General features: G+C 40.2%; 1 protein-coding gene across 1 annotated transcript in view; it reads left to right on the forward strand.

Moving 5' to 3' along the window:
• LDLRAD4 (low density lipoprotein receptor class A domain containing 4) overlaps positions 1-27,030 on the forward strand; it is a 357,659-nt gene that overhangs the window by 19,049 nt on the left and 311,580 nt on the right. The window lies entirely within an intron of this gene.

Genomic DNA, 27,030 nt, shown 5'->3' on the forward strand with positions numbered 1-27,030 from the left:
TTTGAAACCGCTTTTTTTTTTTTTTTTTTTTTTTTTTTTGTTTGTGTGTTTCTGTTAAAGTTTGCAAATAAATAATTGTTCTTCATAAATTTAGGCCAAGATGCAGTCTGCTACATGTCTTTGCAAATAACCCATATTAGGATGTATTTTGTAGCTTTGTAGGAAAGTTAGAGTTCACAAACTATGGTATAGATCTGAATATTGATCAATCCTGAAGTACTGACGGCCAATCTAATTTCTTGAGGTCCAAGAATGTCAGAACAGTACAGATATTCCCCCAAATGACCCCTTTTTGCAAAGTAGACAGTCCGACGCACTTCATAAGAGGCATGGTCAGTTTTTTTTTTTTTTTTTTTTTCATTTTTCAGAAAATTAACAAATTAAAAAAATTAGTTTCACTTTTTTTTTTTTACATATTGTCACCAGTGCAGTACAGCGTCGTCATATAACTGGCATGGCGGTGATCAGGGACACTGACTGGTGACAGTATGAGAAAAAAAAAAAAAAATATATATATATAATTTTTTTTTTTTTCTTATTTCACTATAATGTTACCATAGTAACGTACTACTTTAAGGAAGTGAAAAGTGTTTTGTTTTTGAAATCGATTCATTCAGCTTTTTTTTTTTTTTTTGTGCTTAGCTGTGATTTGGCCACAGCTAATCACATGACATGTGCATGTGACCTGCTGTGACCATTCACAGCTAGGCACTAGTATACAATGGATGGCATGAATGAAGCCATCCATTGTATACAACTGTCATGTGACCTGCTGTGATTGGTCACAGCAGGTCACATGGTACCGGCAACGGGGGCCGATACTCAGATCGGTCATCGGCTGTGTCCGAGGTACACGGCTGGTGACAGATCGTGCCGCTGCGCGGCTCTGCAGGAGCGCGATCTGCGCATGTGCGGGCGGGCGCCATATGGCGTCCACCCGGAACACTGATGACATTTGCCAGCCGCCATTCGGCCATAGGGCAGGCGGCAAATGGTTAAACGTCAGGATGGTGTCACTCTAGGGGCGGGTTGCCATTCATAAACGGCACCCGCGTTGTCTAGTTGTGCGCGCTCCCTCGGAGTGCGCAGCACCGCGATTCAGTGCCCGCTGTGTCCTCCGGACACAGTGGAACACAGATCGTCGGACGGGACCTCTGTGTGAGGTCCCGATCATATGATCACTGATTGTCCAATCAGTGATCATATGCAGAGTAGTAAGCAAGATGTCACTTGTGACATCATTGCTTACTACGTGTGAAATCTGTGAATGATCAGAGGTCGCATGGTACAAGGCTATTCACAACAGCCTTGTACCATGTGACAAGCTGTGACCAATCACAGCTCACTCAGTTCTCAGTGGCTGTAAGAATGCAGCCAGAGAGGAGGAGAAATGATTGCTTTTACATCCTATATGGCTGTAAAAGCAATCTGTGTAAAAAAATAAATTAAATAAATAAATCCTCATCACACCCCACAAGTAATAGTGTCACCATGGTGACACTGTACTGCTAGGGTGACAGTATGTAAAGAGAGCACCTAAATATAAAAAAAAATTTTTTTTGTAAAATTTATGGTTATAAACTCATTTTATTTATTTTTTTTAATTTTTTTTTACTAAAAAGATAACGGAATAAGTTTTGGCCAAGATTTATGATGAAATATTTATTTGCAAAGTTTTATAAGAAACACTTTAAGTTTTTGCACTTTTTCATTTAAATAGCAAAAAAATAAAAAAACCCCGGGGGTGAATAAATACCACTAACAAAGCTTTATCTGTCTCAAAAAAAATTCCTATAGGTACAGTGTTGCATGACCACGCAATTGTCATTCAAAGTGATAGCGCTGAAAGTGTCCGGACAGGAAGTGGTTAAAGTGTTTCTTATAAAATTTTGCAAATATTTCTTCATAAATCTTGGCCAAAATGTATTCCTTTTTCTTAGTTAAAAAAAAAACAAACCCCAAATTAGTTTAAAAATGGTTACTTTTTTATTTTACTTACTGTCACCCTAGCAGTACAGTGTCACCATGGTACAAGGCTGTTGTGAATAGCCTTGTACCATGTGACCTCTGTGATCACACAAGTGACATATTGCTTACTACTCGGCATGTGATCACTGATTTGCCAATCGGTGATCACATGATCTGGTCCTCGCACAGAGGTCCTGTCCAATTGGTGTTCCACTGCAGGCACCAGATCGCGGTGCTGTGCGCTCCCAGGGAGCACGCACAAACAGGGTGAGGGGAGGTCGTTAATAAATGGCCACCCGACCCTGCACTGCCACCATCCGGCCGTTTATATACATGGGCAGGACGGGAAGTGGTTAAATATAATGCATAATACTGTTCAACTTTTACTTTACACTTAATTGGCATTGCTTATATTATCGCCGGTCTATCAGTCTCCCGCTCTCTGGGTTCACATGCTGATCTTCCTGGCACAGAGCCATTTAAAGTGATTTTTAAACAAAAAAAAAAAATACAAATGTCATACTTTCCTGCTCTGTGCAATGGTTTTGTGCAGAGCAGCCCTGATCTTCCTCTTCTGGGGTCCCCTGCTGGCACTTTTGACTCCTCCTGTCTTTAGAGTGTCCCTATAGCAAGCCACAAAGTATAGTAGAGCAGGGCTTAAAATTTCTCCTTGCGTTTGGCAAATGGAAATAATGTGGGGGCGAGTCACTGGCAAAGCCGGAGCCACTCTCCCCGCTCACCTGCGGTGTTTTGCGCTCCTTCCTCAGTTTCAAGTGCTTCCAGGTCTCTCACTAAGTGGACCATGTGTGGGCCGGCACTGTGTACAGGGTGCTGCCGCACCAACCTAGACTCCCTGACAAGCTGGTTCTCATCTGACAGGTTAGATCTTTGCTCTGACTGCAGCTGCACTTTCTTGCCCGACAATCTCTCCCCTCCTCTCCAGTGTAGATGTTCTATTCAGTCTCCTTTTTTACTCTTCTCTGCCTTCTCAGTCAAGCCACACCTGTTCTCTGCTTTCCTCCTCTCCTTTCCTGCCATGCACAGTTCCAGCACTGCCGGGGGGCTCTTTCTGTGGGTGGGGGCTCGTAGAGGAGGACATGGGATGGGGGAGATGGGACTGGAGGAGACATGGGATGGGAGAGGGGTTTACATTGCTTTATTAAATGTTAATATTCTGCATAAAACATTTCAGTGTCCTTTCATGAGATAATTTGAGGGCATGATTAGGAAAGGGTAGAGATTGGGTGGGGCAACTGGTGGCGAGTAACTCTTAAGGCCTGCTAGTAGCTAAGGACTTAAAATTTTAAGCCCTGGTATAGAGGAACCCTATAGGGGACAAAAAAATCCTGCCTTTTTTTAGAATTGCTTTAAATCACTTCCTTCTCCTGCCAAGGAGTACATGTCCCATGAGGCATTGTCCTCACACATTCACAAATTCTCAGGCACTTACTGACCTGTATGGTTGGTGTACTGAGCTATATGTGCGCTGCACTAGATTTCCTGATATGTAAACGAAGCATTCTGTATGCAGGGAAAATAATGGATAATGAAAATGGTTGACAAATGTTTTTATAATTATGTTGGTTAGTTTCAGCCTTACTAAGCACACTGGGACAGATCTGCTGCCATGCCTAGGTCATGCCATGGTCAGTTTGTGTAAAATCCCTGGTGAGCCTGCCAGTCCCCCTGCTTTTCTGTTTTTAAAGGAAGAAAGGCAACAGGATACTTTTAACACAAGTATATGGTATTACCAGCACATAGCGGGAATGTGAAATATTGGGGCAATATTCTTTAAAGCTTATTTCATCACCAGTTTTGAGGGGTAGAAAAGACAAAAGGGGTATTTGGGAGGACTTGTAAAAGGCCTGGTGGCAACAGTTCTCCATATAGTTTTCCAATGTTGCGCATAAAGCCACCAGTATTAAATGGATAATCGATCCCATTCAGTAGTGAGTATATTTGTTCTGGAATTGAGATAGAATAAGTTAAATGCGTGACTTGGGGCTAACCTAAAACACCAATTGGCATTAGTTTTTGAAGCTTTTTGCATGTTTTTGAAGTCAGGCTTTTTGTTTTGGCCAGTGGTATCATCTGTGACCTCATGTCAACTTTTTTTTTTTTTTTTTAAATCTGACTTTGTGGCATATCTCTGTGGTGGTGTGCTATCAGAACTCTTGAGCCGTGTCCACTTTGCCAGTTTTCATTTAGACCCTCTGTTTGCCATGGGTATTGCTGGGGCTGTAGAGGTCCATGTTGGCCCTCATCAAGCAGACGAAAGTCTTCACTTCCAGCATTAATATTCCTGAATCCTCCATTTTGTTTACAGGCCTGAGGTTGCTAGGAGGAGACCAATTGTTGGGCTCAAAAACTGCTTGTGCCATGATCCCATAAGTCTAGGGGGCCAAAAAATGCACATGTACTTTTTTGCACAATAAGCATCAGGAAATGAACAAATCACTTAGGTGTGCATGGGGGCTTAATGAGAGAATAAGCTTTACGAGTGTGAAGAGGTCGTAAAAATAAACAATGCATCTTTTTTTTTTTTTTTTTTTAAAGCTCAATGAATAACAAAAACATGTTTAAAGTAGTCCAGTGTAGATGATACATGTCTATATTGTCAGACCACAGAATATTTGTTAGATGAGCTCATAGTTGACGCAGAACTTCACCCAGAACTTTTGGGTGGGCTGAGGTTGGGTTTATTCTTTCTGGATCTTTATTGCCGAGTTCCCCCTCTCCTGCCTTCACTTGTAATGTAAGCCTTGGGAAATGATCTTCCTTCACATGTGACAGATTAGACTTAATGTCTGACAAGTGCCATGGGAATAGTGTTTTTTCCCCAACTAAATGCTCTTCGTTATGAATGAGCTTGTGTATCTGTTTTTTCCTATTCAGCACCAGGCTGATATGGAAAATATTCCGTTTTAGTGTTTTACAAATCCTTTTTCTAATTTCACTGTTGGGAAAGAAAATATGCTTTAGGGTGAATCTGCAGTAAACTTATTGATGGTTAAGTTAGCTATAATCAAGGCAGATCTTGACTTATATTGGTTGAGTCATGCAGTGAAAAGGCGCATAGCATTAGAAATTTTTATATATATATATTTTTTTTTTTTTTTGCACAATGAAAGATGTAGTATATTCACACCTATAGCATGTAAATCCTATGGTAACCTTGGCCATTGTGGTCATGGTGTCTGAAATGTACAGAAATCTTTTGGTTTCCTAAATCTACACTAGAAAACAGCCTAACACAGCTGTTTTGTAGGTGTGCCAGCAACTCTCTAGTTGTAACCTTGTAGCTCAAAGTTTCAAAATGCTTAGCAAGCCAAACACCATGCTTTCTTGCTGTCTGTGTTCGCATTTGAATGTCTAGTAGCTCAATACCCAAAGAACAAAAAAGTACATCCTTTTTTAAAGCAGAATGAGGAATTTTGGCCCCACTGACCTTTAGTTTGGGGAGTTTGCAGGAAACGTTTTAGGTGCTCCCATAAGTCTATGGGACCAAAAACACATGATTCTGTCCCAAAGAGGCTTCTGAATGGCGCGTCACTCTTAGAAATCTGAAAAGTCTCAGATGTCGGTATACAATACGCTAAAGCAAGAACGGGGGTTAATCTGGTCAATTGACCACTTCAAGTCCGGACACTTTCACTCCCTTCCTGTCCAGGACACTTTTCAGCTTTCAGCGCTATCACACTTTGACAATTGTGCAGTCATGCAACGCTACCCATATGAATGTGTTTGTGTTTTTTCTTTTTTTTTCTTTTTTTTAGCATTATATATTTTTTTTTTTCTGAGACCGATTTACACTTTTATTTTGGTATTCACCACTGGGATTTTTATTGTTTTGCTATATAACTGAAAGTCAAAACATTTTGAAAAGTTTTTTTTTTCTTATGAAATTTTGCAAATCTTTCTTCATAAATCTTGGCCAAAATGTATTCGGCTATCTTTTTAGTAAAAAAAAATAACCCAAATTAGTTTAACTAAAACTTTTTTTTATTTTCTTTTTTTGCACTGATTGCTTTTACACCCATAAAGGCTGTAAAAGCAATAATTTATCGTTCTCTGACTGCGTTCTTGCAGCCATTGAGAAATACTGAGAGCTGTGATTTGTCACATGGTACAAGGCTGTTGTGAATAGCCTTGTACCATGTGACCTCTGTGATCGTGAAGTGAATAGCCTTGTACCATGTGACCTCTGTGATCATTCAGATTTCACAAGTAGTAAGCAATGTCAGGAAGTGACATCTTGCTTACTATTATTCATGTGATCGCTGATTGGCCAATCAGTGATCACATGAATTGGGACCTCGCACAGAGCTCCCGTACAGCGATTGGTGTTCCTCTGTTTCCGGCACTGGATATCGGTGCTGCGGGAGCTCCACACAGGCAGTGAATGCGGAGGCAGTTTTTAATGGCCACCGCCTTCGGCACTGCTCCCGTCCGACTGTTTATGTACATGGGCCGGATGGGAAGTGGTTAAAGAACTAAACCACTTTGTAAGGTGAATGTTCACTGAACTTAAATGTGTGTACCTCCAATCAACCAATGCTATTAAAAAAAAAAAAAAAAAAATTCCCTTGCACATTTAAAATGAGCACATGTATATCTTGTTTACTATCATTTGCTTTGCAAAGTAAACATACATTTTCAAAGTGAACAGAGGGTGTGGTGGTTTTTTTTAATCTATTTTTTTTTTTTTCTTTTTTCCTAGGAGGATGCAGCATCGAGCTGATGCATCTGTCCCCTGCCAGCTTAGTATGAGCACTAAGCAATCAAACACTTTTTTTTTTTTTTTTTCTTTTTTTCTTTTTTTCTTGCTGCTCTGAGCAGCGAGCATTGACTAAGTCACCACTGTCAGCTCTGCCCCCCCTTCCCCCTAGTGCTCACTGGGTTGTGGAGGGGGTGGGATTGGCTTGCTCAGGCTCTCATTGGCTGAAGCAAGTTTCCGGTTTAGGCACCTGGGTGGAGCCCGACTTTAAAGGGTGGCCTAGCTGAGTGATGTCAGCTGACTTTAGCCCGCTGTTGGCTGAAAATGGGTCACAGGTATGCAGAACAAAGCTTTGGCTGTACTTTAATTTTGCTTCAGCCTCAGTGAACAGTCTGTATTCCTTTAGTAAATCTCCAATGGATTTGTTTGCAAATACAGAACAAATTATGCTCCTGCTTTTTTTGAAGCAAATTGCTGAAGGCTGCCTTTGATCATGTGTACTTTTTAAGTGTTACTAATCTCAGGACCCTGCATTCACCTTCCCGTTCTTCCTCTTCTTGTCCTGACCTGGAAGTGTCACGTATAACGTCACTTCCAGGTCCCCACCGAGATTTCCTGGCCATCAAATCTGGGAAAGAATGTTTGTAATACAGTGCGATATGCACTGCATTACCTTCAATGGAGCATAGAGCAGACATGCAGGATATCTTGGACCCTGGATATCTCAAATAGAATGGGGAAAAAAAGGGCGACTGTCCCAATCTATAACTGACCTTTGCAGGGAGGGCATCGCATGTCAGAGAAATTCTCAGCTCAACTTACCAACCAGCCTGCAACCAAGTGAATTATCCTGTCTAACGGTTCACGTTACAAATAGGGTTTGGTTTGCACACATTTGCAAATACATGTTTAAGCTGCTGCCGAGCACCCAATCAGTGCTAATCACACTGCAAGGTCTCTACCTTCCCAGGTAGTCCCTGGGTACGGTGCTGGAGACATACAGGGAGGTGAGTAGGTCATAAACAGCACAATGGTAAAAACAATAACTTTAGTCGCTATAAACCCCCTTTTTTGTTTATAAAAGCCTCACATTCCTAAAAGCACCTCAGATTTAAATATGGCTTTGGTTAAATTTTTTATTGGGACCCTGATTTAGTCTCCTGGGCAAATAGTTTTTACAAAAATTTCTACACCCCTGTGCACCCTCCCAAAGAAACAACAAAAAAAGTCTAGAAATACACACTAAACTAAGCATGTGCAGACTGACCCGGAAAGCCCGTAAATCTCTCTATCAGCAGATGGATTGGGGACTGGAGGAAAGGGAGGATCAGAGAAGACAGGATCAAACTGCCTTTTATTAATCCCTTAGGTTCCACAGTGAGTATAACAAGAATGCTTTACTGTATAAACAGACTGATTTACTGTTGTGGGTTTAGTAATATTTAAGGTGGTTTTTAAAGACTACATATAAACTATACTATTTTTCAGTGAAAATGGCAAACTGTAATGTACAGTTAATGCTACACAACTTTTTATGTATAGTTCTCCAGTTTTCAAATGTATTCAATACTATGGCTATGGAACGGCTATGCTAAATTTGCCTAGACTTTGATTAGGTCCAGTCAAGGCTCTATGGTGCATATGTAGGAATAATTGGGTCCATCTTCTTTGAACTAAATTAAGGTGGAAAAATAAAAAAGCAAGAGCCACTTTTTTTATCCGTGACCTAATGAGAGCAAGGCCACTTTTATAGGATGGCTCCAGTCCTCCTTGGAAAGCTGACATATATGTGGGTCCTGCATTGTGGGGTTTTGTCCAATTTTTCAAAGTAAAAAAACTCTAGGGGGATGAGGAGACCATGCTTGAATTTTAAGTGTGTATGGGGCCCTAGTCTAAAATATGGCAGCGCCATAAGGGAGCAGTGTTAATGTCATTGGCTGCTCCTATTTCTATAATAAAAAGGCCTCTGATTCCTTCATCAGATAATGGACTCTTGGACAATTGCTTGGAACATGAGTGCTGACAGCCCTTATGTATTGCGGATATACATTGTCTTTTTCCAGGCATGTACCTAGTCTGGACATACAAAATATCTTGCTTATAACTAACTTAATAAACCGTATCCCTTTTTAACACTGCTTGGGAGTTCAGGTTTTACTACTTATAACGTGTTCATCTTTGTATGTTGGCCTTGAATATGAGCTGTTTTCCAGTCGCAGTGCTGCTAGTTTTATAAAGCTTGCAATGTACATTTCTCTCCCCCCAGGACCATTTCACAGATTCTAGTTTGGTTTTGTTGGCATTTTAGAGGCTGTACATTTTGTTGCAATTAGCACCAATCCTTTTAAAATGTATTTAAACCTAAGAACAAAGTAGACCTTTGATATGCTAGCTGCATTAATTCTAGCTTTTCCCCGTAATTTTAACCTAATGATCCTGCTGGCTCAACACAAAAGGTTCACTCACTGTACTGTATCTATGGATAAGTTAGGACTACAGTCTTCTGCATAACTGATGTCCACAGACTGAACTGAGCAGGGATAATATTGTTAGAAGAGAACTTGTGCTACACTGAAATCCTAACTAGATTCTTGTCGGGATCAACAGGTATTTATCAAATATACCTTTGGAAAGTATTTTATATGCGAGCCAAAAGGTGCATAGAAGACATTCATTGTTAACATTTACTTAAACTGAACCATACTCTCTACCAATTGAGCTCCTTTGCCAGGGTTGACCTTTTTTTCTCCCTGGCATTTTTCCAGATTTGGGAATTTTTTAGCCACCTTGATGTGAGTATAACTAAAGGCAAAACATTTTCAGTTTTGGATAGAAGATGGATTAGAACACCTGTCAGGTTTATATTGCTATCTGTGTCCCCCCATTAGGGAAATTTTCTGTTTTTGTCCTGTTTACCAATATCGGTGAAAGTAAAAGGGAAAAAAAGTAAGCTTGATTGTCCTCAGAAAAGTAGAAGAGGGGGGAAATCATCCAACTGGGGCACTAGTTCTGGTGACCTGGGGGTCCCCAAGGAATTTCCTTGGTATGCAGGGACTTCCTCTTCGTCCCCTGTTTTTAGCTATGGGACAGGAATTGAAGGTAAATCTCCCAAATGGAACACAGATGGCAAAAAATAAACTGACAGGGTTTATAACCCGCTGTTACTCCAAAATGGAGAAAAAAAAACTGTTTTGCTTATAGTATAGTTCTACTTGAATTCATTTTGATACCAGCAGGTAAGAATTTTTTTTTTTTTTTGTTTTTTTTTTTGTTTAGGCCAATATGGCCAAAACAAATTATTTCCATGCCAGAACAGTCTGGCCACTGGGGTGGATGTAGTAAACTGCAGTAGCAATAGCCAGATACAGTAACGGGTGCTGTGTTCCAACAGTAGGGAGGACTTGGACTTCCCCCTCGGCTACCAAGTGCAAAGAGTTTATCTTGGTACATCTCCGCCATTCAGGAGAAGCCTTGCATGTGTTTAATGGCCTTCCTGATTTGCTGATGTGGAGATGGTAGATGAATTCATGATCACTGGAAGCCTTGTATTCGAGAGGAAGTCATTGGTACAAATGGCATAACACAGCACTGCTTACTGTGTGTAGCTAATGTTAGTTCAATTTATTACAGCAGCCCTAACGGCCAGAGCTTTCTAGTATGGAATTTAACTTGGCCCAAACAGACCAAAAGTGAACATAAATTCTCTCAAGTTTTCATTTTTGAGTGTGCACCTCAATCGCAAGCTGTGATTTTCAACTTGCCAATGCCACTGACTATTTTTGTGGTGTTCTTTTACCAACATGCTTCCATTTTTGTGGTATTTTGACTGTTAGGGTTTTTTTTTTTTTTGGGGGGGGGGGGGGGGGTTTGACACTTATGTATCCAAAATATACTGGTAATTGAGATCTGGTTCACACTGGGAATCGCACAAGAACACGTTGTGCAGTGCAGCATGCAGTTTTTTGTGTGGTGCATTTTCAGCCCATTCATCTTGAATGGGCTTGAAATCACACCGCACCAAAAGTAATGCATGCGCTAATTTTGGAAATTCACTGCAACTACATCGCATGGTACTTCTGTACCATGTGATCTGGTGCATAAAACTGCACTGTTTGGGTTGCCATTAACTTAACAAAGGCTTGTTTGTCTGTACTCCCGTGGATCATAGAATTGCAGTTTGGACTCCTGTGACCCATTTTTAGATGAGGGCTAAAGTCCACTGTTGGCTCACTTCACTTAGCCGGTCCGGGCTAGGGAAAGGTCCTGACTTTAAAGTCAAGATCCACCCAGATGTCTGGACTGGTACCTGGCTCAGCCTCTCAATGAGCCGCTGAGAACATGAGCCTGCTACCCCTGCCCCCTCTACAGCCCAGTATTCCAGTAAGCACTGAAGGGGCAGAGCAGACAGCGGTGACTGACAGTCACCCCTCTCTGCTCAGAACTGCAGGGAGAACTGAGCGATCAGTGGTGTCTGCTTGGTTCTCTCCCTTTAGAACTGGAGGGGGACGAATGCAGCATCTGATCGATGCACCTGCAGTGTTTTTAAAGCTGTGTGAGAAAAAACGCAGGTTTCTCAGTGTTCTGGCATGATCTGGCCCTGACAGTTAACCTATTACAATATCACATAGTGAAATGCACTTGCCTTACAGTGAAGCATTCGTAAACCATATGCCATTGGTTTAGAACAGCAATTTTTTTTTTCCACCATATCAAACAACTTACCTTGGTTTCCTGACATAAGCAGGAATGCTGTGTACACATAAAGACCCATCAGCTTCATTTTTTTGTTCCTAGGCTAGTGTCGGTATTATTGATTTTCTTGACAGAATAGAAGTTTGTGGTCTGAACTTCTCAAAGATTTATTGGCTTGATTACTACCTTCACCAGCTGTATACGTCTCCCATCAAACCTTCTTTGACCACTTACCTTCCACCTCACTTGCAGTCACATCCTCCATAATCCGAGGCAGGTAAGAATTGAAGTGCAGCTGGCCAGTATAGGTCTGTATTGGTAGTATTGAAGCAGGAGTGTGGTGGCATCACAGGCAGTGGTGTATTAAGGTTTTTTTGCTGCACTAGGCAACACAAAGATAGTCTGCCCCTATGGACACGAACCAACACCACCCCCCCTTCCCCCTTCCGCAGAAAGAGCCTGACATTGACCAACACTTCTGCCCCCCACCTGTGAGATCCTTCCACTAACCCCCCCCCCAACAATAGACACACCCATCTTCACAGCTCCTGACATCCCCGGGAATGAGTCGGGCTCTACATACACCATAACGCAGCCTGCCTCAGATCCCACCTTGGTTCCCATGGCGTGTCCCTTCTTCTGGGGGGAGGGGCTGCCCCCCTGAAAAATGCTGATCTAGGCAAGTGCCTTGTTTGCCTTGTGGTAAATACGCCCCCAATCACAAGCGACCTTTTAACGTAAAAAAAAAAATTACACACGACGAGCACGTATAGTTGGAAGTCTCCAAGAGATTAATGAAGCTGTTGGGTAATATGAATCTCCAGTACTCACTCAAAACTAACATCTGTTCTGGGTGAAGGTGCCCCTTGTGTGGCCAGAAAAGTATTGTTATATAATGCATTCCATTCCGGGGGGGGGGGGGAATGACTGTACATAGTCTAAAGCAGCCTTTTTCAACTAGGGTGTCTTAAGGTTTCCTTCAGCAGTGAGCATGGAGAACTGATCATCTTAAAATGGCCACCAATGTAGTAGGACAATTTTTTACTGACCGCCAATGTAAGGGGTTACAGATACCATGGAACACACTTCAATTTTCACTATCTGCATTACTTTTTTGCTATTACGATTTTATTGAATTTTGAATTAAAACGTTAGACAATTTACTGCTTGTTCTAATATACTCTGAGCTGTAGAAGTAATCACATTTTTCAGAAGGGCTTTCCTAAAATCAGGCTGGGATAGAATACCAAGTATGGACAGGCTTATTGTTTTATGCTGTTATTTACTAAAACAGGTCACTTTATAGAGCACTGCGGGGGTGTTTGAAAAAATGGACAGATGCTTTTATTGCAGCTGTTTTCCATGCAGCACCTTGCTAGGGAAAATGGATATGTAGGTCATGTCTAGAGAGGAAGAATTGTGTAATATACACTTTTCTCTTTCAAGTAATAGACCTAATTGTATTCGCTTTTTTTCTGTATTACCTCCTTGGCTAAAAATAGCCTGAACTCTCTACTTAAGTGGTGATGGTGTGGGTGGTTAGGTGATGCTGAAGGTACCTTTTCATAAAGACTGAGACCATTTTGTTCTATTACCTCTCCCATAAAACATATTAATGTAACTAGCATAAGTATGGCAAAGAATAAGGCACTCTTTCTTGCCATTTGGCGCACGTCCGTGCTGTCTTGTTAAGCCCTGTCTGCATGAGTTGTCAGTAAAAGACGCATTGGATTCAGTCTTTTCAATGCTCTGAGGTCTGGGGAGTCATTAATACCTGTAATTCATCCAGCTCATAAAAATTCTAACTGGTTCGTTGTGGGGCTAATTAGAATTTAAAAGAGCACAGTTCCCATTGATTTTAGTCTCATTTAGCCTTTATTGAAATGTTAGACAAGAGGTAGGTGGACTGAGGGGTGGGGGACTTCATGCATTCCTTTGTTCCCCCCCAAAACATAGCTTGATGATGGCATAGCATTAAGTGTTTTCATAGATGGCTGGCTCTATGTTCTGCTTACTTGGAAGTTAGTCACAGATTTTTAAGCGAATCAATCCCTTTAGCCTGGAGGCTCCAATTGGCAACATTTCACGGCAATTTAACTAGGGTCATTTTCTATATACCCTCAGGTTTTTATTCTTATCGACGGGAGGAATTGAATCAAAAGGAATTAGCACTCTTCTATCTAACACTTGCACTGGCAGGCAAAATTAATTTGAATCAGATTCACTAAGCTCTGAGGATTTCTACCTATATGGAAGGACTTAATTAGTGCTTATAAATGTGCACCCCATTGACTGACGGGTTACAAAGGAGTATAGTGGTCAGGTAGTTGGTATGCTGGCATTGGGCTAAGATGGCAGTTACTGCTAATGAAAACCTTGAAATGTATTCACCGAAAGTAGGTCAAAACTTTGAAACTTTAATACACCATGGGTTATTTTAGACTGTACATTTTTATTAGAATGCAACGTCCGAAAAGCATGAGATGCACTATAGTAAACTACTTATAGAGCTAAATTGAAAAAATGGATAAAAAAAAAACCCGTAAATGCCAATACACAATGTATAGTTGCTGCATTGGATTAATTTCTGGACACAAACCTCTGATTTTCCCATTGTTGAAATGAGACTGCAAGAGCCATTACATTAAACTACATGTGGATAATCAGAGCCAGTGTGGACCCTGTGCTATGTGAAGTTGTCTCCATTTTGTTTATTTAAAGCACAAGTGAATGAAAGCAAATTTATTACTAACATGAAGATGGCACACGAGGTTGTATGATGCAGATAACGAAGGAAACTTGTAATAGGTTGATACTAAACAACTATTTTTTGCAGCTGCTGTGCAGAGGGTACCAGTAAGTGATGTGTTTTTTTTTTTTTTTTTTTTTTTTTTTCTTTCTCTGTGCCAACTGCTTTTTGATGGATCTAATACTAGTTTTAATTATCTGAAGCCATTTTAACCAAATTTATTTTTTGTAGACTCCTATGTTGGAAAGTCAAAAGCTCTCATTTAAATTTTTAAATTAACTGTTAATATCCATTCACCATTTGAGATGTCTAATTTTGGGCAATTTTTTAGCAAGAAACAATCTACTGGCAAGCCCCAACTTGACTATCTCTGGTACATACTATATGTGCCGAGATGCAGGGCTTGTCCACAGCAAGCACAACTGGGGCCATCTGAGGCCTGCTTTATGAAATAAGGAGTTTACATGTCCCATGAACAATAAATAATGGAGGTACTCTTTGAGAATCTGATATCAAAATAGACTATATTCCCTGTAATAACCATTCCTCTTCTGAGATATTCCCACTAATATGAAGACCATTTCTGTCTTCATTTTAGAAGATACCTCAGAAAATATTTATATATCAAAGCATTATACACAGAAGAAATAACACACTTTGTGCATACAGACATCCTATCTTCTCTTACTGGTATCCTATAATGTTCCATAGGGTTTCTTTTGAGCTGACTGACGCAATTTTAAAGGGGAAAGTGTGGTGTGTATTTTACGATCATAGAAATAATTTTTTCCTGCAACTAATACAACGTAAGTGAAGAAAAATTGTCTAATATCCCACAGTTTCCAAAGTGGAAATAACTCCAGCTTTACTACTTCTCTGTATACAGATTTCTCACAAAGGGGGGAAAAATGTAAATCTCTTAAAGCCCAACTCCATTTATTTCACCCTAACATAATTTCCTCCCCTCTCAAACCCTTCTTAATAGTTGTGGTGCTTTTTTTTTTTTTTTTTTTTTTTCCCCCTCTTACCCTTGCCTGATGAAGGCAGATAAACTGAGTGGAGTCCAACTTCCAGGTCTCTCTGCTGCAGTTTCTGGTGCAGGGGACCCGTGATACAGTGGTGTCATGGAAACCCCCTGAGGTTATGTCAGCCTCCTCTGTTTCCTGAGAGGACCCTGCCAGTGATAATTTAATATGGGGGGAGACCTTTTTATCCAGCGGCATTAATTCCTAACATATCCTTTAACCATTCTCCAAATTTTGTCTCTGATCTTACTGATCTGCTGGAGGTTCCTGAAAAGCATATGCAGATGTAGACATTCCAGCCGTGCCCACCAAATTGGCAGTTCTATAGACTACCAATAGATTGCTTTTTATGGGGTATGTGGATGTTCACCCAATACCCAGAATAGTGTGTTTTCAGTGAGGCCCCTCACATTGGTGTCCTTATGGCATCTGCTGTGCAGTGGCTTTCAGTTTGCTTTTAATCAGCTGATTAAAGATTACCAACATTCAAAATTGTATAAAGTCAGGAAGTGAGAGTAAATATAACTTACGGAATTATCTTTGTTGAAATGCAGTAATTTTTGGCAGCAAACCCTCTAAACTTCAAAATATAATTCCTGAACCCATTTGTGCCAATATACCTCCTGGTTGCAATCAATAGATTTTTAATTGTTAATGCCTCTGGTTCAATAAATTCTCCAGAGTAAAGTGGTGTTTTCATTAATATAGAAAAATGTTAGCTGTATTGGGTATTGTTGCATAATTTTCAGCTGCTCTAGTTTAATGCTAATATCAAAGTACACCATAATCCAGATAGCTAATATTTCTAGTAGGCAACCTCTCCTCCTTTTTTTCTTTGGGGGGGGGAGGGGATTAAAAATGCAAAATTTATTTTGTTTTATTTTGGGGCACTTAAGACTGCTCATATTAAGAGTGTGTCCTGGGTTCACCCAGTTCTTGCTGCCCTCCAAGGCTAACCTTTTTACCCCAAGCTGAGTTGTGTGGAGAGCTATACTTTGATATGCCCTAACTGCAGACTTAGGCAAGTAGCTAAAAGCATATTATGTAGCTACCAAGAAATGGTTTGCTTTACATGAATACAACTTGACTTGACAAGAGCTGACCCTGCAGTCTTATCAGCTTGTCATATTCTCTTTTCCATCGATTGATCTAGACATAGTCAAGCCCCTCCAAGCTTTAATAACAAGAAAACTGCAGTTGGTCATTGTGGTTTAGCTGTTAGGGACAACTATCATTTGTCTAATACTGTAAAGCGTGCTAACCTATTGTGGAACATGCTCTTGACTTACATGGATAATATTCATTTGCACCCTATACTAACCTTGTTTAAATGTCCATATTGTCTTAATTTGCACAGGGCATTTAAATTAACTAGAGCATATTGTTGCTAGTATTTCAGTTAATGTAGTATTTATGGAAACTGTATCTGAAATGGGGTAGCAACCCCATATTATATTTAAAATGGATTTCTTTTTTTCCTTTTACATTAAGTCGCAAACCCTTTATCTGCACCCCAGTTCCTATGTTTTCATGCACAGGACATGGAAACAAAGCTAGTCAACTCGACTATGCACAAAAGCATAGGAACTGGGATGTGGAAAAATGGTGGCAGTTTGTTCATCGAAGGGCTGTAGAGCTATACAATGAGTGTCTGCAGGCAATTGTGAAGCATGGTGAAGGTTCCTTGCAAGTTTTGGTGCTGCATTTCTGCAAATGGAGTTGGAGATTTTGGTCAGGATCAATGGTGTTCTCAATGCTGAGAGATACAGGCAAACATTTATCCATCATGCCACACCATCAGGGAGGCTTGTGATTGGCCCCTAATCTATTCTGCAGCAGGACAACAACCCCAAACATGCAGCCAATGTCATTAAGCACTACCTTCAGTGTAAAGAACGAGTCCTGGAAGTAATGGTTTGGTCTCCAGAGAGCCCTGATCTCCACATTATGGAGTCTGTCTAGAATTACAGGGATACAGAAGGACTGGAGGCAGCCTACATCCACAGAAGATCTGTGATTAGTTCACCAAGATGTTTGGAATAACCTATTTGGTTCCTCCAAAAACCTGTATGCAACTGCACCTAGAAGAATTGATGCTGTTTTGAAGGCAAAAGGTGGACACCAAATACTGATTTTGAGTTTTTTTTTAATTGAAAGTAAATTAACAGAAAACTAAGAACACTTCAATTTCTGAAAGCATTCATTTACAGCTTTTTTTTTTTTTTTTTTTTTCCCAAACCTGCATGAAACGTTTGCACAATACTGTATATAAATACATGCACCTCTGTCCCTTTCCCTGTTGTGACCATATCACCATAGACTGCACGATTTCCTGTAAATGAGAGCAATGGTGTATTTAGGTTTTGTGCCCCCCACCCCCGATGACACTTGCTTTTTACAGCTCTGGACATCCCCAGGAACGACAGTCGGGCACTGCCGCATACATCATCAAGCAGCCCGCAGCCTCTCTCAGATCCTCCCCTGGTTCCCATGCTGCACATGTCCCTTCTTCCAGGGATAATTGCTGCACATTAAAAAAAAAAAAAAAATGCCGCCCTGGGCAAATGCCTTGTTTGCCTTGTGGTAAATACACCCCCGAATGAGATGTATGTCTCTCAATGAGCATGTAAGTGCTCAGGGCTAGTTCACAACAGATAGTTTTGTGGTTTTTGGCATCAAACATGCATGCACAGTGTTCCATGTATTCCAATATTAAAAAAGTAGAACATGCTGCATCTTTTCTGCACAGAACAGCACTGTAACATGGCAAACTGCATCGAAATGGAATGTGGTGTGAACTGTAAGCAAAAACTTATCCGGAATGCATCCGGAGTGTGTTTGTGGTGTGAACTGGCCTTCCATAGTCATTTTACATTGGGACTGTGACCCAGTTTAGGCTCACTGTTTCTACTGCTACAGATTTAGGCTCACTATTTCTACTGCTACAGATTTATTATCTTTTGACTTTATGCATGAACTCTAAATCTAGAAGCCTGGTGTGGGTGTTTGTGTTTTTATATGGGTTAGTGTTGACTGATATTACCAATGAATCATGGGAACTCCAGGGGCACAAAGGTAAAAAACCTGTGCTGCTCCCCCCTCCCTAGGACCCTCCCTTATGTGCCTGACCTCTATCCAGTGATGTGCACAAGAGCAGCGGCACGCTCTGGGGTCTCTCTCCTCTGACTAAGGCAGCAGCGGAAGCATTTGGCTCCTGCTGCCTTTTAATCACAGCCTCTGAGGAGGGAGTAGGGGTCAAGGCCAAGCTGTGGTGTGTCAATGGACACATGGAACAAGACTCAAGAGCAAACACATATGAGTGCACCCATAACAGCTTACTATGACGGTTTTTGGTAGTGGGGGAGAAGCCTGGTGTGTTTTTTACTATGCACCCCAGTAAACCTGCCCTTCTTTTGAGAGATGCTTCAGTTACCACTTATTGAACTACCTGAATGGTATTTGGAATTTCGCCTACCAGCACTAACTCTAAGCCCTCCACTCACTCCAATTAATTCTCCATCCAAACTCCTAACAAGAAAAACAAAATGCCAAAACATCAGGGATTGACGCCAGGTAGACTTTCTTACCAATCCAAATCGCCCAGGACACCGGGACCAAGGGATACTTTCTAAACGATAATTGACTTTGTCCCTAATTCTACTCAGCCAATTGAGGGATAGGCCTACCTACAATGACCTCATTACAACCCTTTTGGCATTTTAAAACCTGCGATTCGCCCATGAGACTGGACTAGAAACACCCACTGATACGTCTTTTTTTTTTTTTTTTTTTTTTTTTTTTTTTTTTATAGGCATTACTTGTCGTGTGTTTTTTTTTTTTTTTTTTTTCTTTTAAGATATGTTGGTCCACTCATGTTTGATGGATAAAAAAATTTAACCTATTTTTTTCATTTTAAGCTTCACATTGTAAACTGTATTTGTTGCTTGCAGCGGCTTACTGTACTATACTTTTCAATGTGTAATATTTTCAAAGCTGCATATGGTATACTTTACGTTTATTTTTCCAAATGAATTGTATTACACCTTGGCGTGCCTGACCTATATATTGTTAATATTCTGTCTGAGGCATAAATTTAGATCGAGTACAACAATTCAACAGTACAACACATCAGTAGGTCATGCTGTCATTCTTAATGTCTTCAGTAGTCTCCTATATATCTACCGTAATAGTCTGCCGCCATACGGGAGAATATTGTGGGGCTTTTTTTTTTTTTTTTTTTTTTTTTCCTTCTCTGATCTTTAATTTTGCCATTATGTGGGGAGACTTTGGGTCCAGCTTTCTTTCCCCCCCATTTTTAACTGTTCCTATTTTAAGGAAACCGAACCCTTTATTCCTCCCACGTACCCCACCAGTAGTAGTTTCCTCTGCCAGTAGATGTTCGTCAGACTTATAGCGTAACTATCTTTTTGTAATTGCATTAGATACTGGTTGATAGACGTTTATCTTCATTCTTATTAACACACCCTAATACTTTGACTCTTACCAGATCTTCCTATTTTTTTTTTTTTTCTCCCTTTCCCCCTTTTCCAATAATAGCGTTGGTCATACATATGCAAAGTTCCTGTAGATTGCCAGGACGAGGCCCGAGCAATCTACATACTGAAGTTAAATAGTCATTGTACAGTTGACATATCATTTGCAGAGCAAATACTTACAAACATGACATTTTCTGCTTTGGGGAACAAACCCACAATTTTTTTTCAACTGCAGGGGATTGAATATTCCTGAAAGAGTAGTCTTCGTGCACTTAAAAAGCTGGGCCTTGACTGGTTTTCCTACAGGAAACACATTTCTGCGCAAAACATATTCCTAGCATGCTAAACAAGAATTTTGTGCAAGTCTATCATGCTACCAACCTGACCTCTAAGTCTAAAGGAGTTTCTATTTTGATAAATGGACACCTTTTACGCTTACCCAACAACTGGCAGATCCTGGTGGCAGATACTTATTTCTAAAGGGCACCTTAGCTGGGCTTTCGGTTGCATTTGGCTAACGTATATTTTCCGAATACATTGCTTGTTTGTTTCTGTTAAACAATAGCCGATGAACTGAAATTTGTTTCTCTTCTGGCTATATTTTAAGGGGTGATTTCAATGTACCTCTAGACCCAGTCATGGATGCCTCAATTGGAACTTCTAGTGTATGATTCTCAAGAGAATCAATCTTTTGCATTCCCTAACATTGGTGGACACTTGAGAGAACGTTACACCCAGAAGAGAGACTATACTTGCTACTCAGCTCCACATAACAAATATTCTTGCATAACTGTTATTCTTGTATCCACTCTACTTCAGACCATGCTCCTATCTCTTGTGCATATGGCTTTAGCAGACTCTCGTAAGAACCTTTTTAACTGGCGTTTAAATCCCTCATTGCTGACTGCTTTTTAAATCCAGCAGCACATAACTGGAGAGATTTTTAACACTTTTTTTTTTTTTTTTTTTTTTCCTTTCTAAATTCTACAGAAGATGTAGCTCCCTTTTTTACAATTTGGGAAGCACATACATGTGCACGGAGGCAAATTTTATAAAATGGGGGACCAGGCGTAAAAAAAACGAGAGATTGTAGATTTAGCCAATAAAATTGCATCTCCTAGAAGCTCAACACGCCATTCATTGGCGATTCGGACCGCAATGGAACTTGGATACCCATAAACGCCTTCAACAGATCTTAGAGTTGAAAGCAAAACATTGTTTTTTGCATAAAGGCATTTATTAAGAATATGGAGACAAGTGTGGCAAGTTTCTTCCTAGGGACTTAAGGCACTTAGCTGGCTAACATACATCGCATTGGGAAAAGCGATGGCAAATTGGAATATAACATGGAACTTATTGCCAAACCGTTTCAGGAATTCTACACACAATTACCTCAAACCACAACACAAGCCTTCCACCCTAATGGGCACAGGGGAACATAATCCTCTAAGAATATTTATTTAATAGTAAAATGCCTACCCTAAATTCAGAAGAGATTAAAGACTAAGGAACAATTGTTTGCTATCAAAGTGCTAAAGTCAGGCAAAAGCCCAAGACCTGATGGCTTTACCACCCAATATTCTAAAACTTTTCAGCAGCTATTGAAGGTCCCACTTGCGTGCTTTTAATTCCCTTTAGCGAACCTCAGGAGATCTCGGAAGTCTTTCTCAGCACATGATACTCCTGAATCCCGATTTAAAGATGACAGCCTGTACAAGATATAGGTCAATCTTGCTTCTAAATTTAGTCCTGAAAATGTTGGCAAAGATTCTGGTTAACTGTCTGAGACCCCTAATGTCTAAATTGATTGGGCCCTGAGCAATTTGGATCTATGCCAGGTAGAGAAGTGAGGGATAATGTAATTAAAGCCAAAAACTTAATACATTAGATAAATATGGATAAAGTCGAGGGCCTTCTCCTGTACAGATGCGGAGAAGGCCTTCGATAGTGTCTTGGGATTGTTTGCTACATGTTGGCTTAGATGCCAAAATGATTACCTGGATCTCTTCTCTGTACTACAGACCTGCTGCTCATATTAAGATCAATAGTGCACTCTCGGAACCGTTCTATCTAATGGCACGAGAAAAGGTTGTCCTCTGTCCCCATTGCTTTTTATTGTAATTATAGAACCTTTTATCTGCATGGTGAATCTTAATCCCTCCATATGTGGCTACATAGGACAAAGTTTAAAGTTGCAGCCTATGCTGACTTTTTTTTTTTTTTTCTTGATTCGACCCCACACATCCATCCACAACCTACTGGCAGCTTTCATGACTTTTGATATATCCAATTTGAAAATTAATACTATCATAAATCTAAAGTCTTGAACATATCACTTCCGTCTCAAAAATTAATAGCAATCTAACAAAACTGTCCTTTCAAATGGGAAGCTAAGGCGTTAAAGTATCTGGGAGTATGGATTGCATAGCATGAGTAAACTGTATGATTGTAATTTTGCAACCTTGTTAAAATCTATAGAATGGGATCATAAACAATGGATCGTTAAAAAAAAAAAAAAAAAAAAAAAAATTCTTGGTTTTGTAGAGCTTCTATTATAAAGATGACCATTTTGCCACGCATATTATACACCATGCATGCTCTACCTATCCATATTCCCTCCTACATTTTTTTTCAAAACTTTACAAACTCCAAACTGTTTGTGGGCATACAAAAAAAACTCATATTGCCTTTCATTTGATGACCAAATCAAAACCTATTAGCGGTATGGGCCTCCTAAACTTCAAACAGTGCTATGCTGTTCATATTGGCAAAATTGATTGGAACGGCCATTCGGATTTGAAGGATTGGGCCAACTTGGAATGTTTCTCATTTATCCCATTAAATTTCACCCCCATAGAATACCGTTCACGAAATGCCCTCAGTCCCTTCTTCACCACCCACTCATAGGAGTCACCTTACAAACCTTTCGCCATGTTATTTCAAAAAATTATCTTTTAATCTTCACCACCCCACTAACTCCTTTTTAATCAACAATCCGGATTTGTAACACATGCTAAACGCAGCAAAATCACTCATCTCTTTACACTGGAAATCCAGCACTATACCTGTAGTTGGGGACTGGTTTCTGAAAGTGGCTGAAATTTATGAAATGGGAAGGTCCGTAGCCATGGTACATGATTACGCCCAGATTTCACAAAACATGGACACTGTGGTCCATATTACAGTGATCTGTGGACTATTTGACCATCCTGCGGGACTTAATATATAATTATAGTTTTGTGTATACACTATATACTGGATGAATAACTGCCTCCTGATACTTCCCCCCTTTTTTTTTTTTTTTTTTCTCTCTCTATTTGTTAGGTTTTTAAATATGTTCCAGACTTCACACTGAGAAATTTGTTTTACTTTATACTAATATCAATGAAACATGGCAGAAGTACTATTGTTACCTACAGACTCCTGTACTGAATCGCACAACTAGTACACTTTGATAAATGTTATGTTACTATTGGCACATGCCCTATTTGATCAGAACATTTGAGGCAAAGCAGCTGTTTTGTCCATATACCTGCTTTGAGATATGCTCAACATATTCTGCTTATGGCTATACTGTAACATGTAATTTTTTACACAAGGAAAGATTTATTGAAGCAAAAAACAAGTGTGTATACAGTGCTCAGCATAAATGAGTACACACCATCAAATTTGTTAGAAAACATTTACTTTCCTTTCAGAATCAACATTTTTATATGGGACACTAGAGACTACAAAATACTCTCAAATGCGGGCTATTGTAAACAAGATTTGTTAATTTGCCCACACAAGTATTTTTCTTAACAAATTCATTCAGGACCATGTTGCAAAAACTAATATACCCCAATGAAAGTGTTAAGCTGGCCGTACATCTTTTCTAAGAATTTTCATTTGAATTTCGCACCATTAGTGGGCCACAGAAATGGCAGATTTTCATGCGACCATTGAATTTGAGTTTTTGTGCATGTTGGAAATTTCTTGAAAAACTAACAAGTTTGTATTCAATAATGGGAGAATCGTGTGAGAAATGTAATTAAAAAAGAAACTGACATGAGCTATGACCTGGAAAGAACAGAAGAAAATTCTTGGCCACATTATTTTCTGTAGCAACATGTGAAATTGAAGGCTTGACTGGTGGAATTTCTAAATAATGGTGGCACCATTGGGATTACAAAATGCACCGTTTCTAATTTTCCAAAGAAAAAACTAGTGCGCATCACAATACAAATGAGCTCATGTATTTAGTTTCTAATATATTTTTTCAGAAAAGTGTCTATTTGTGAAATTCTAAAAGTAACCTGAAAGCTTTCCCCCCCCCCCCCCACTGTATTGATGGGGGAATTCAGCTTTTTTTTTTTTTTTTCCCCTGCTACCTGTGGTTGCAGGAAAGAAAATTGTATAATCTGTGGCCATACATTATGCGGTTTTCTTTCAACCACAGGTTGAAGAAAAAGTTGTTTGATTCCCCTATCCAACACAGTTGGTGTTTAAGGGGAAATCCCTCCTGCAGTGCTATTGGGTTCTGATATGGCCGAATTTTCAATCTGTATGGCTGGCTTTAGTTAAGAAGGGCATCTTTTGAATGTGGGTCGTTTTCTTCGCCCCTCCGTCCTTTCTTCGCCCCTCCGTCCTTTCTTCGCCCCTCTCCTGTGAGTGACAGACTTGGGTCAAGTTTTCTACCATAGGAAGGCAAAGAATTTTATGCTGGGTGAGGTAGACTAATTTCAATTTAGATTTTTTTTTTGGCTTTACAACCACCTTAACATATTTTGCCTTTTTTAAAGTGATTGAAAATCAATCTCTCAGGGTGTTCAATACTACTTTCCTGTGTCATTCCATTGTATTACACGTAATTTAATTTCTGAACTCAGCTTTTTGGTTTCTTTGTATGGATTGCATGGGTGGTTACCAACACATATATGCATATATGTATTTTTTTTTTATAACAAAGATGTCATGGTTGCCTGCTCAGTGTAAGGACTTTGCACAGGATAGCCCTGATCCTTCTCCGATGCTGGTGCTCCTGTGCCGCCCCCCGACTGATTGTGGGCTGGCTCTTGAGCTGGCTGTGTCTGTAGACACACAAAGCGTGGCTCAGCCCTGCTGGCTTCTTCCTCCTCACTGGCTGTAATTGGGTCCTACTTTCTCTGAGCTTATGAGGGAGAACAGCAGCCTTTGTGGACAGTGCTGGATTGATGGGAGCTGTGGGTGTTTTTTTTTTTTGTTTTTATGCAGAGAATGCATTAAGGAAAGAAGAAAAAAAAAAAAAACTTCAGCCTTTAGAACCACTTTAAATCTGTTTTAATACTTGACTCCAGTAAATCTGCTACATACAGTTAAATGCATGTTTGAGAAATGTACTATCTGTTCTAAAATAACGTATGTAGAATTTTGCCAATACATGGTTATAATTTACACACCTTGTGTCGGATAGCCAGATAAGTGATCTTACTTTTCTGTTTTAGATGAGCAGTAAAGCTTGGCCGCCATTCTGCCCCCAGCCTGTCAATTCAATAGTCTCTCCCCTTAAGTAAGGAAGCCCCTAGTCTGTTAGGTTGACATAACTGCACAATACATTAGGGCCTAATTGACTTCTGATGCTTACAATATCTTAGGCCCCATGTACACAGGATGTTATGTTCCAGGGGAGTAAAAAAAATCTGTTTTAAAATAAGTGCTTGGACACTCCATTCCATTGACCAGAATATTAAAGTGGTTCTAAAGGCTTCAGGTTTTTCACCTTCATTCTTTCTATGCATAAAGGTAAAAAACCATCTGCATGTAGCAGCCCCTCTAACACCTGAGCCCCATCCTGATCCAGCGATGGCCACAAGTCTCAGTTCTCTGGGGTCTCTCTCCCCTGTGTGGCTCAGGAGTGCGCCTTCTCTGGTGCCCCCATAACAAACTACTTTCTGTGAGAGCACCTGACAGGGAGGTGCCTAGCATGTTGGCACGGGACCCGAGAAGAGGATTGGGGCTGCTCTGTGCAAAACCACTGCAAAGAGCAGGAAAGTATGACACATGTTTGTGTTTTTAAAAAAACTAAAAACTTTATCACTTGGAGTGAATGTTCAAGTGCTAAAACACGTATACGTGCATTTGCATGTGTTTAGGTGCGTATGGCTTTATTTTTCTGCGGCACTACGCTCCTGAATGCACTGGCCCTGGGTTTTTTCTGCCTCAACGCTTGTAAACACTTGTGTGCATTCTTTGCCAAATAAGGGGTGTTTAGTGGCAGAAAAAATGCGCAAAACCCCTCTAAAAGTGGTGGTGTTAAACACCTTTTGTATACATGAGGCCTTAGTTCTTAAACTGGCTTTACTCAGATTTGTGTTTTTAATTTTTTTTTTTTATTCAGCCAATGGGCTGCAGGGGGGAAAAAAAACAAAACAAAAACGATTTTAATGCTAATCCGAATGGATGAATGAATCTCTCTGATTGTATTTTGACCCAAAGACATGTATCTAATTGGATGCAGGCACTGTTCAGCAGACTATTTTCTGCCCAGCTTTTTGGATTTTCTGTTGAAGCAAATTGGATGAGGGGTGTCAACAGGGTCACCCACGAAGCAAATTTTAACCAGTTCATCAGTTGGCTGAAATTTTGCTCCAAGTATGGCCAGTTTAAACCAGTACTAAACCCTCAACCTCCCACCTTTCAGGGATGTGGTGGCTTCTTCCCTCCCTCGCTACTGGGTGTCAGGTTTACTGCCTCTTGACTGGCTGGTGGTGGAATGATGTCATCCTGAATATGTGCATGGGAGTCGGTCATTCTGACACAGCTGGAAATGTGCCAGGAAAGCCCGCTGAGCTGCCAAGAAAATTACTTCCCCCGTCAACACACTCAGTGTTGATAGGGGATTCCCTCCTGCGGAATTATTTTTCACTCGGAGGGAGCCATCCCCGCCAAGAGAACAGTGATTACTGCTATTGGCTGCTAGCAATAATCGCATGTAAAATCCAACTGGTTGTACCAAGTTGATCGATAAACTTTGGTACATTCAGCCTGCCTATACATGGTTCAAATCTCATCTGGTCCCTGCTAAAAAGGTTGAGATTTGAGCAGTCTATTGTCAACTTTAGTGTGAATTTAATACTGTGAGCAGGCACGAGTGTTTGTTTCTGCAGAAGAGACATCGCTTGTGTTTTCTGCAATAAAGAGCTGATTGCTCGCAGTTTTTTTTTTTTTTTTTTTTTTTTTTTTTTTTTTTTTTTAAATAAGGTTTAGTTCCACTTTAGGGGTTATAAGAAAAGAACAAATTTCAGATAATGATCCAGCAGTATTAAAATGATGCTAAACAGTTAAATGAATATGACTGCATTTAAAGATATTAACATCGGGCTTCCTTCAATATAGAAGCTCATTGAACTGCTCTTTCCCAGCTGT

Source organism: Staurois parvus, unplaced genomic scaffold, assembly GCF_062004578.1.
Source record: "Staurois parvus isolate SC_StPar_1 unplaced genomic scaffold, SC_StPar_1.0 ptg000097l, whole genome shotgun sequence".
In the NCBI taxonomy this organism is placed as follows: domain Eukaryota; kingdom Metazoa; phylum Chordata; class Amphibia; order Anura; family Ranidae; genus Staurois; species Staurois parvus.